Genomic DNA, 12258 nt, shown 5'->3' on the forward strand with positions numbered 1-12258 from the left:
TTTGCATGGAGCGATAATTCGCCCGATTGAACGTTTTCGAAGTAACAATTTTTCTTTTTTTTTTTTATAACTATCAGCGTCTAGACGGAACGATATATCGTACGGAAAAATCTTTTGCGATCGCTTAAGCCTATCTCACACATAGGTTAAATCGGTGAACGACTGTTTACACGGAACGATCTGCGAATTTTTTGCGAACGACGATTTAAGAACGTGTTGTAAGATCAAAATGAACGATTTCTCCCTCGTCGTTTAATTGTTCGCTGCATTTACACGTACGATTATCGTTCGAATGACCTAACCTGTTGGGGGCCACGAGGGCTGGAATTGAGAAGCGCTGGCCTAGAGTCAGGTGGTGACTAGAGATGAGTGCAGCTTAAAGGGGTTGTCCAGTGAAAATCTTTTCTTTTCAGATCAACTGATATCACAAAGTTATATAGATTTGTAATTTACTTCTATTAAAAAAAATGACAAGTCTTCCCATACTTATCAGCTGCTGTATGTCATGCAGGAAATGTTTTATTTTCAGTCTGACACAGTGCTCTCTGCTGACATCTCTGGCCGAGACAGGAACTTTGCCTCGGTTTTGTATGAATCCCCATAAAAAAACCTCTCCTGCTCTGGACAGTTCCTGTCTCGGCCAGAGATGTCAGCAGAGAGCACTGTGTCAGACTGAAAATAAAAACATTTCCTGCATGACATATAGTAGCTAATAAGTATGGGAAGACTTGAGATTTTTTTAATAGAAGTAAATTACAAACTTTCTGACACCATTTGATTTGAAAGAAAAAGAATTTTGCTGGACAACCCCTTTAAAGGGAACCAATCACCAGAAAAAAGCATATAGAGCTTTTGAAATGTGCTGTTAGAGCACACAGCACACTTGCCACACGTGTTTTCATAGCCTCCGTGCCTTGCCGGTGTAAGCCGCAAAGTAACTTTATAAAACTGGCGCCCCGTATGCTAATTACCTGAGGTAGTCATCTGGGCGGTGTGCTGCTAGCAGGTAGTCACGGTCCCCTGGGCGTTCTTCTGCTGTAATCACGCCCCTCTGAGCGTGATTCAAATGGCCGAGTAGCTGTGACTTTCTGATGCCGGACGCCGTCGCGCATGCGCAGTACAGCTGCTTCCATTCCGGCTGTACTGCGCCTGTGCAGAATAGCCTCGAATAGCCTGTGAGCTGGAGTTCGTGGCTATTCTGTACAGGCGCAGTTCAGCCGGAATGGAAGCGGCTGCACTGCGCATGCGCGGCGGCGTCCGGCATCAGTACGTAAGCGTGCCGACCTCGGGCACGGTGCGCTCCCGAGTGACGCCACAGCTACTCTGCCATTTGAATCACGCCCAGAGGGGCGTGATTACAGCGGAAGAACGCCCAGGGGACCGTGACTACCTGCTAGCCGCACACCGCCCAGGTGACTACCTCAGGTAATTAGCATACAGGGCGCCAGTTTTATAAAGTTACTTTGCGGCTTACACCGGGAAGGCACGGAGGCTATGAAAACACGTGTGTGTGTGTGTGTGCTGTGTGCTCTAACAGCACATTTCAAAAGCTCTATGCTTTTTTCCGGTGATTGGTTCCCTTTAAGTTGCGCTCATCTGTACTAGAGACTCTATTTGGATCATATATGCTCATTTAAAGGGGCTCAGTAGTGCAGCAGGCCATGCTATTGAGCCCTATTATATTAGCATATATGGCCTGAGCTCAATAAATGACTCTGTTTTGTTCCACTGATGTGAATGGCGCCCATTGCAGGACAGCACAATATGAGTCGGCATCCTGTTCTTGGCGGGATGCCCATGAATACCTGTGATGTACTGCTATAACCGTGTGTGCCTAGCCTTATGCACAAGTCATTGTCTGCAGCTTCTAAGCTTAAAGGGAAACTATCAGCAAGTTAGAGGTATCTAACATGCTAAAATCTCCCTTTTAGATACTGAATGCTGAGGATGAAGGTACATTCATCCTCAGTCCTGTTTGTGTTTCTGTGCGGTTTGTAGTTTAATCCCTACGCTAATAAGGCTGTTTGCGCACAGAGGGTGGGATCACCACTCCCCCAAGTGCACCGATCCACCCCTTCTAATGAACATCAGTGGGTTGGTCGGATCGGTACACTAAGGGCAGTAGTCTAGGGTCTAGAGATTAAACTACAAAATGCACTGAGAGGGTGCAAGGATGAAAGTAAGAACCCTGACGTGATTATAGTGTGCCTGGAGTGTAAGCCCGCAGCTACGAGCCCTGGGCCCCTATGGCTGTATCCTCTATCAGGCTCAGACGGACCCAAGCATGCTCCAGGTACACTCATCTCTAATGGCAATCCAACACAGTCCGAGAGGTTATAACATGCTGCACTCATATATATATTTTATTCACTGTCAAGGTTACCGACCACTACTCTAGTCTAAGCAGTAATCTGGCTGGTGTATATAGCTATACTGTGTGTCTATCTAATCTATCATATCTTTTGTTTTATAAGACGCACTTTTTAGAAACAAGATATCTTGCTAAAAAGTGCTTGTGTCTTATACTCCGGAGACAGGGTGGCTCAACAGTGTCAGACTGCCCTGACTCCTTCCCTGATGGCCGTGCACTGTGCTTGATTCAGCCCTGTGCCCGGCTGCTGGATGAGCTGTGCAGCTACTGATAGCGCACAGCCCTCTCCCTCCTCCTCACAGACACTGATCAGTGAGGGCATTGCTGCATGTAATACCCCTGGGGAGCTGAAGGACCTGCAGTGATGTCAGTCATGTGATTAGTCAGTGACTAGATATGAGCGAACCTCCAGCATGCTCGAGTCAATCCGAACCCGAACTTTCGGCATTTGATTAGCAGTGACTGCTGAAGTTGGATAAAGCCCTAAGGCTATGTGGAAAACATGGATATAGTCATTGGCTGTATCTACGTTTTCCAGACAACCTTAGAGCTTTATCCAAGTTCAGCAGCCACCGCTAATCAAATACCGAACGTTCGGGTTCGGATCGACTCGAACCCGAACGTGGTACGCTCATCTCTATCAGTGACATCTCTGAAGGTCCTTCAACTACTGTTCTGGGTGTTTACTACTTTGTAAGAAAGTACAATGCGTATTTAATGTAAATGTAATCAGGAACATCACTTTAAGATTTTTACCGCGGCCTGGTTCCCGCACCCTGCGCTGGTTATTGCGGCCCGGTCTGAAGCACTGGAGTGCGACAAAACCCCCTTCCCTTCTGTCAGGTGGCTCTATTGATTCTAATGGAGCCGTGTCACATGGGGAGGGCAGAGCGTCACATTGAGGGCAGGCGGGCCCAACTTCAGTGCTTCAGGTCGGCTAGTGCCTGGAAACTGAGCCGCGGTTCAAAAAAAGGACAGCGGTACTGGCATCCCCACGCCGTCGCCAGTCTATTGATGTAAAAATCTTAACGCGATATGGGGTGCGTGATGGTGGGGGGGTTATTTAAGGTCTTGATTAATTCCTATATATAAATAAAATCTTTTAGTAGCCCATCCATAATACCAGTAAACAGTGGCACCAGCTGCATGCGCTTATGGAGCTTATTTAGCTTTTGGCACCGTCCACTAGTTTAATGGCTGGAATACTTTCTCATGCCTGTTTTTATATACCAACACACTTAGGGCCCTATTACACAGGGTAATAGTCTGCCGATTTAACAGATTATTGCTCCGTGTAATAAAGACAACAATCGTCGGCCGATCATGTCTTTTGGTCCAGACTAAAAATCATCGGCTGAAGACTGCCGACGGCTAATGACTCTCTGAAGTCTCAGCCTGTCACAGGACAGCTCCGCCAGTGACTGGCTCTGTTTCACCATCAGGCAGAAGTGAGGAGAACATTGGGAACGTGGACAGGTATGTATATACTTTAAAGCAAGGGCTGTACAGACATTGCTAACCATATATATAATATACATATACACAGCCCTTGCTGCACGATTATCGAGAAGTGCAATAGGCTCAGTAATTTTTGGTTTTAAAGTGACACTGTCACCCCCTTTTTGCATTATGACTTCTCTATACAGGGGTAAAGGGTAAATTTAGCCGTTTTCATACCTTATTTTAGATCATACGTCATGGTGCTTGTTCCAGTAAAAAGTAATCTTTTATCATCTGTGGATTGTGCTACCTGGGCGAGGCTTTGTGGCCGCAGCGCCACTTAGCCAACACACATCGCCACCGTAGCCCCTCCCCTCTGTGATGACATTGGCGCATTGGCCGGCCCATCTCAGTGGCCTCTGAGGGGGTGGGGCCTTTGTGGCAATGACTTCAGAGGGGCGGGGCTACAGTGGTGATGTGGGCAGGGCTAAGCGGTGCTGGGGTCGTCAAGCCCCGCACAGGGAGCACAATCGGCAGATGATAAAAGATCGCTTTTTACTGGGACAAGCACCATGGTGTATGATATAAAATAACGTATTAAAACTGCAAGATTACCCATTACACCTGTGTACAGAAGTCATAATGCAAAAAGGGGGGGACAGTGTCACTTTAAAAATCTGTCAGATAAATCTCTTTGTAAAGGCACCATATCATTTGCACACACTTCCCACAACAGCTGTAAGCTGTTACGGCACACTTTCTCATACCCACTTGCTGTTGTGGTTACTTAATCATTTGATTTTGCACACCCCCTTATACTTGCTCTTTCACACCCATGTTTGCACACTCGTATTCAGACTCACGTTTTCCTGTAAGCCTTTTAAACACTAACTTTCACACACCTGCTTTGTCATTATGGGTGAGATGGCAGAGAGATGGCCGTATACTCAGAAGCTGCCACTAATATCTCCACATCAGAGAGACTCGGCTTGTTAAACAAAAACTGATTCATCTATATCATAAAAATCAAAGTCTGTCTGTCCTTCTGTCTGTCTGTCTGTCTGTCCTCTATAGACTTCCAAACGCCTGAACCGTTTGACCCCAAATTTGGCACACAGATACATTGGGTGCCCGGGAAGGTTATTGCGAAGGTCCCGTCCCCGCCAGATGTACAGGAGGGGAGGGGGAGGGGGAAGAGCGCCCCACAGAGATGAATGGGAAAATCTCCTCACTGCAAACACAGGTGATATAATTAGCTGCAGCAGACACGGCAGTTGGAGCCTTAGCAACCAATAGGATTACTGCTTTCATTTTCACAGGGAGCAATGGTTGCTAGGGAAGCTGCCTCACAACATCCACAGTAATAACTGGTAGACCCCCTACTCCATCTATACAGTACATGTATATACAGGGCCCCCTACTCCATCTATACAGTACAGGTATACAGGACCTCCTACTCCATCTATACAGTGCATGTATATACAGGGCCCCCTACTCCATCTATACAGTACATGTATAAACAGGACCCCCTACTCCATCTATACAGTACATGTATATACAGGGCCCCCTACTCCATCCATACAGAACATGTATATACAGGGCCCCCTACTCCATCTATACAGTACATGTATATACAGGACCCCCTACTCCATCTATACAGTACATGTATATACAGGGCCCCCTACTCCATCCATACAGTACATGTATATACAGGACCCCCTACTCCATCTATACAGTACATGTGTATATACAGGACCTCCTACTCCATCTATACAGTACATGTATATACAGGGCACTACAGGTATACCAAACTGTGACTGGGTAACACTGCCACACCAGACCTGACCAATACCGCCATACTGACTGGATAACACTGTCATACCAGACCTGACCAATACCGCTATACTGTGACTGGATAACACTGTCATACCAGACCTGACCAATACCGCCATACTGTGACTGGATAACACTGCCATACCAGACCTGACCAATACCGGCAAACTGTGACTGGGTAACACCGGCACACCAGACCTGACCAATACCGCCACACTGTGACTGGATAACACCATCATATCAGACCTGACCAATACTGCCATACTGTGACTAGATAACACCGCTATACCAGACATGACCAATACCGACACACTGTGACTGGATAACACTGCCATACAGGTAAATACAACCCTGCAGGTATACAGGACACTACAGGTATACAGGACCCCAAAACTATACACTACAGGTGCACGGGACCTCCACAAAACTATATACTACAGGTATACAGGACCTCCACCAACTATATACGTCAGGTATACAGGACCTCCACCAACTATATACGTCTGGTATACAGGACCTCCACCAACTATATACGTCAGGTATACAGGACCTCCACCAACTATAAACTACAGGTATATAGGACCCCAAACTATACACTACAGGTATACAGGACCTCAAAACTATACACTACAGGTATACAGGACCTACACCAACTCTATAATACAGGTATACAGCACCTTCACCAACTCTATAATACAGGTATACAGCACCTTCACCAACTCTATACTACAAGTATACATGACCCCAAAGCTATATACTACAGGTATACAGGAACTCCACCAGCTATATACTACAGGTATATAGGACACCAAACTATACACTACAGGTATACAAGACCTCCACCAATTATACACTACAGGTATCCAGGACCCTCAAACTATAAACTACAGGTATACAAGACCTCCACCAACTATACATTACAGGTATACAGCACCAACTATATACTACAGGTATACAGGACCCCTGAACTATACAGTACAGGTATACAGGACCTTCACCAACTGTACACTGCAGGTATACAGGACCCCCCTCAACTATACACTACAGGTATACAGCCCCCCCTCAACTTCACACTACAGGTATACAGGACCCCCCCAACTATACACTATAGGTATATAGCCCCCCCCCCAACTATGCACTACAGATATGTGTGACCCCTAAAAACTATACATTGTGGGTATACAGAAGCCCTCCAACTATGCACTACAGGTATACACTAATTCCACTGATTAACTCAGATGAAACAATACCTTTAGCTTTGCCTCCTGGGCACCTTAGAACAAATCTAATTAACACACTGACACTTTATACCCCGGCAGCGCCGGGTACATTTTCTAGTTTAGAATAAAAAGGCTAATATAATAGCAGATACAATGGATGATACAGTGGTATACACTAAACAACATTAGCTGGGTTTAAATGCATGTTTGACCCCAGACATGCCCCCTAGTGGGTGGGGCAAAAGATTGTAGACATAAACACCAATGTAACTCATAAACATATTGTATAAAGTAAAACTCATTGGGTAAATACTGTAATACAGATAATGTTAAAGGGGTCCTTTTTTATTTTTGTTTTTTGCAGATACATTGCTTTAATAAAGTTATATCACTTTAAAATGTATTCTCCCCCCCCCCCCCCCCCTTCCTTATTTCTGTGGCAGCAGTAAGGGGCAACACAGGCTTCTCTGCTGCCACCAATATTTATGTTGTGAACTGCAGGGCTGTCAAAGCGGCACAGCGCTATACAGAGCAGGGTCTTTTGTCTCCCCTGTGTACTGTAAATTTATATTAAGATAAACAGTACCCAAAGGGGGAGGCTGCCCGCTATTATTACGGCACTAGCTACAACCAGCAATCTTCCTTTTTTTCCTCTCTAATTTTCCACATTACAATTTTATATTGTAACGTTATCCTGAATTCTTGAAATTTCCATTCTGGCCACTAGGCTCAAAGTGTCCCTGTCGTTCCAAAAAACTTTTGACATGTCAGATGTTTTTATTGGTCCGGTTCTGAGTGTTCAGACCTGTACTGATTGTGAGAACGAGCTGAGAAGAGAGTGGTGATTCGTACTCGTAATGAAAATCTATGGAGCCCGACTCTTTCACTGACAGAGCGGATAGCGGACCAGAAGGCAGCATAGTCTTCTCCTGGCTCATTCTCACGATTGGTACTGGTGTGAACACTTGGACCCAGACTAATCAAAACTTTTCATACATCTCTCTGGTGTAACACAACAGTTGGAATCTTAACAGCAGGAATCCGATCCGTCTGGTGGAGAGTAGACAGGTGGAGCCGTATGATTGGTATTCTAAATTTACCAACAAGTAGACATCAAAATAGGTAGAGTTCAACAGCATCTAGCATAGAGATTGATCTTCTAATGAGCTTTTGGGCCCTATTCCACCAGACGATTATCGTTAAATTGTTCGAATCTAAATGATCGTTCGGTTGAAATGCAGTTAACGATTAACGACCGAAACGAGAAATCGCTTTATAGGACCAGGACCTATTTTTATCGTTGCTCGTTCGCAAATCGTTTGCATTGAATAAGACATCGTTTGGTCGTTCGCAATAGCGAAGAAAAAACTATCGCTATTACGATCATAAGTAACTATTATCGTTCCATGGAAATGAGTGAAAGCTTTCAGGTCATTCAAATAGCGGTCGTTTGAGATTGTTAATCGTTAACGATTATGCAAACGATAATCGTCCGGTGGAATAGGGCCCTTATTCTATATCCAGGACAAACAGTGATGTTTCAGCCAGCAAGCATACTGTATGCCTGACAAAGACCAACTGCAGGTTGAAATGTCGCTGTTTGTCCTGTATCTATATAATAAAAATCAAAGTCTGTCCCAAATAGACTTCCAAACGCCTGAACCGTTTGACCCCAAATTTGGCACACAGATACATTGGGTGCCCTGGAAGGTTTTAGCGAAGGTCCCGTCCCTGCCAGATGTACAGGAGGGGAGGGGGAGGGGGAAGAGCGGCGCCCCATAGAGATGAATGGGAAAATCTCCTCACTGCAAACACAGGTGATATAATTAGCTGCAGCAGACACGGCAGTTGGAGCCTTAGCAACCAATAGGATTACTGCTTTCATTTTAACAGGGAGCAATGGTTGCTAGGGAAGCTGCCTCACAACATCCACAGTAATAAATGGTAGACCCCCTACTCCATCTATACAGTACATGTATATACAGGACCCCCTACTCCATCTATACAGTACATGTATATACAGGACCCCCTACTCCATCTATACAGTACATGCATATACAGGACCCCCTACTCCATCTATACAGTACATGTATATACAGGACCCCCTACTCCATCTATACAGTACATGTATATACAGGACCCCCTACTCCATCTATACAGTACATGCATATACAGGACCCCCTACTCCATCTATACAGTACATGCATATACAGGACCCCCTACTCCATCTATACCGTACATGCATATACAGGACCCCCTACTCCATCTATACCGTACATGCATATACAGGACCCCCTACTCCATCTATACCGTACATGCATATACAGGACCCCCTACTCCATCTATACCGTACATGCATATACAGGACCCCCTACTCCATCTATACCGTACATGCATATACAGGACCCCCTACTCCATCTATACCGTACATGCATATACAGGACCCCCTACTCCATCTATACCGTACATGCATATACAGGACCCCCTACTCCATCTATACCGTACATGCATATACAGGACCCCCTACTCCATCTATACCGTACATGCATATACAGGACCCCCTACTCCATCTATACCGTACATGCATATACAGGTATAGCAAACTGTGACTGGAAAACACTGCCACACCACACCTGACCAAAGATTTTATGGCAAGTCTGAATGGGAGGGTACTGCCCCTCTGCAAGGTGCTACCCTACGCACCAGACCATGGGTGCCTAATGGTAAATACGACCCTGCAGGTATACAGAACACTACAGGTATACAGGACCCCAAAGTTATACACTACAAGTGCACGGGACCTCCACCAACTATATACTACAGGTATACAGGACCCCAAACTATACACTACAGGTATACAGGAACTCCACCAACTATATAGGACCCCAAACTATACACTACAGGTATACAGGACCTATACCAACTCTATACTACAGGTATACAGCACCTTCACCAACTCTTTACTACAGGTATACAGGACCCCAAAGCTATATACTACAGGTATACAGGAACTCCTCCAGCTATATATTACAGGTATATAGGACCCCAAACTATACACTACAGGTATACAGGACCTCCACCAACTGTACACTGCAGGTATACAGGACCTCCCTCAACTACACACTACAGGTATACAGGACCCCCCCAACTATACACTATATGTATACAGCCCCCCCAACTATGCACTACAGATATGCGAGACCCCTAAAAACTATACATTGTGGGTATACAGAACCCCTCCAACTATGCACTACAGCTATACACTAATTCCACTGATTAACTTAGATGAAACAATACCTTTAGCTTTGCCTCCTGGGCACCTTAGAACAAATCTAATTAACACACTGACACTTTATACCCGGGCAGTGCTGGGTACATTTTCTAGTATACAATAAAGCTCATTTGGAGATCAATCTCTCTACTGGATGCTGTTGAACATTCCCTGGGAGTGGTGCACACTGCTGCCGTTCTCTCCCCAGCTATATCATGGCAGGTCTCTGCAGTAAGACTCACTGCGATCAATAACTTTTGGCATGTCTGATGACATTTTATAATGTCAGTGTCTCTTTAAAGCGTAACTGTCATTTCAGGGCCATTTTTCTGAAAACATTAAATATCAACAGTACAAGCGATTTTAAGAAACTCTGTAATAGGTTTTATGTACTAAAAGAGTTTCCTTCTGGACTGAAAAAGCAATCTCCCAGCCTCCCCCCTCACATCAAATGAAGCAGGATTTCTGTCTCCATTATGTGGCTATGGAGAGGGGAGGGGCTGTTAGGAGTGACTGAGCACGGAGCAGTCCTGCACAGCACAACACCCTGCAATCTTCTCTCAGTACGTTCATAGATAAGCACTGACCTCTCTGACCCCAGAATCCTGCGGTTTAGGTGCCCGGAAAGTCTACAAACAGCTGACCTTCATGTCACCTCTTCCTGCTCCCTCATCTCCCTCAGCCCCTCCCCCCTTCATAGGCTTACAATGGAGAGAGCAGAACCCGTCTTCACTGGCTTCTCTGTAATGAAGACGTGTTTGCCTGATAATGCACAGATAAGAAGTCAAGGGGGGAGGCTGGGAGATTGCTTCTTGAGTACAGAAGGAGGCTTTTTTGGCTGATGAAACCTATTACAGAGTTTCTTAAAAACGCTTATACTACTGATTTCTGCAATAAAAAAAAAACATGACAGTTACGCTTTAAAACTAAACGGAGACTTGCTGCTCTGTACAGAACATTTCCCAGCAATGCCCTTATACCCAGAGAGGAGCACAGTGACAGGTGACACCAGTATATAGATAATAGAGGTATACACAATATGTTGCTCACCACTCGGCGTCTCTGTAGAATGACCTCTATAAAGGTCACTGAGCACACCCAGCAGCCTGTTATTCATCTTAGTGGAACAGGTCCGGTCTGTTTCCTATGGTCCATGAGGTTTGCAGTAAAGCATATTTGTAAATGCTGTCTGATCGGTAAAACCATTCTAGGTGATACATTCCCTTTAAAGGGGTATCCCTGTCACCTACACTTATGGGTATTTCCAGATAGATTTGAGATGGGGTATTGTTTTGGTCAGTCACTTTCCTCCCACTAGATTTCCAGACAGCGGAGCTGTTCTCTGCTGGACAGGTTTTTCTTGAAGGTTAATATGTTACCTGACTCTGTAGGAACACACCTAGCAGATTACCAAGATCTGATCCTGTTCCTTGAGAAACAAAGATTTTACAGGAAGATACAATACATACAGTACCTCCATATCAAGAATAACAGACAGGTTTTTTTTGTATTTGTTTCTTCTTATTGAGAACATGTAATAATATTTAGAAGGCAGATACAGTGTTTAACATAGAGCCATTGGTTATCAGAGAATTCTTTCTTCATTTGTATGTCCAATCCTAGCATATCCCAAGGGCTGCAGTCAGTAATGCTGGGAGTTGTAAGGTTTGAAGGTACAACTCCCAGAATGTAGGGTATGCAGCGTGTGTAGTTTGACTGGAATTCGTAGTTCTTTAGTGGTTTAATGTGTGGAAGTGGCCCCAGAACAACAGTGCGGTTACATGCAATGACCCACAAGGGGACATTTTCTCTGATCGGAGTGGTTCACTTTTCCTGTTCTTCTCTACCTGGAGTGGACCATTGTGAAGACTTCTACTGGCGTAGCTCCTCACTCCAGCATCCTCCTTGCTGCTATTCAAACTCCCCACCTATGTTGCCTCGCGCAGTAACAGTTCCTACTTTGTTCCCTCCATATAATATTTGGGCACTCAAATAGCTAGGCCCCTCTGTGCCCTTATATCTTACACGGGCCCTCACATGGTACCTAAACCACCTCTAGAGCCCCATATAGTAGTAAGGCTCATCCTTGTCCCCATAGAACTCAGGCACTTTAAGGTCTCTCT

At 45.1% G+C, this 12258-nt stretch overlaps 1 protein-coding gene across 4 annotated transcripts in view; it reads left to right on the forward strand.

The window, feature by feature from the left end:
• The window catches only part of GOPC (golgi associated PDZ and coiled-coil motif containing), a 30264-nt gene that overhangs the window by 1296 nt on the left and 16710 nt on the right, over window positions 1-12258 (forward strand). The gene's annotated exons all lie outside the window — the stretch shown is intronic.

This window comes from Dendropsophus ebraccatus, chromosome 6 (assembly GCF_027789765.1).
Source record: "Dendropsophus ebraccatus isolate aDenEbr1 chromosome 6, aDenEbr1.pat, whole genome shotgun sequence".
NCBI lineage: Eukaryota > Metazoa > Chordata > Amphibia > Anura > Hylidae > Dendropsophus > Dendropsophus ebraccatus.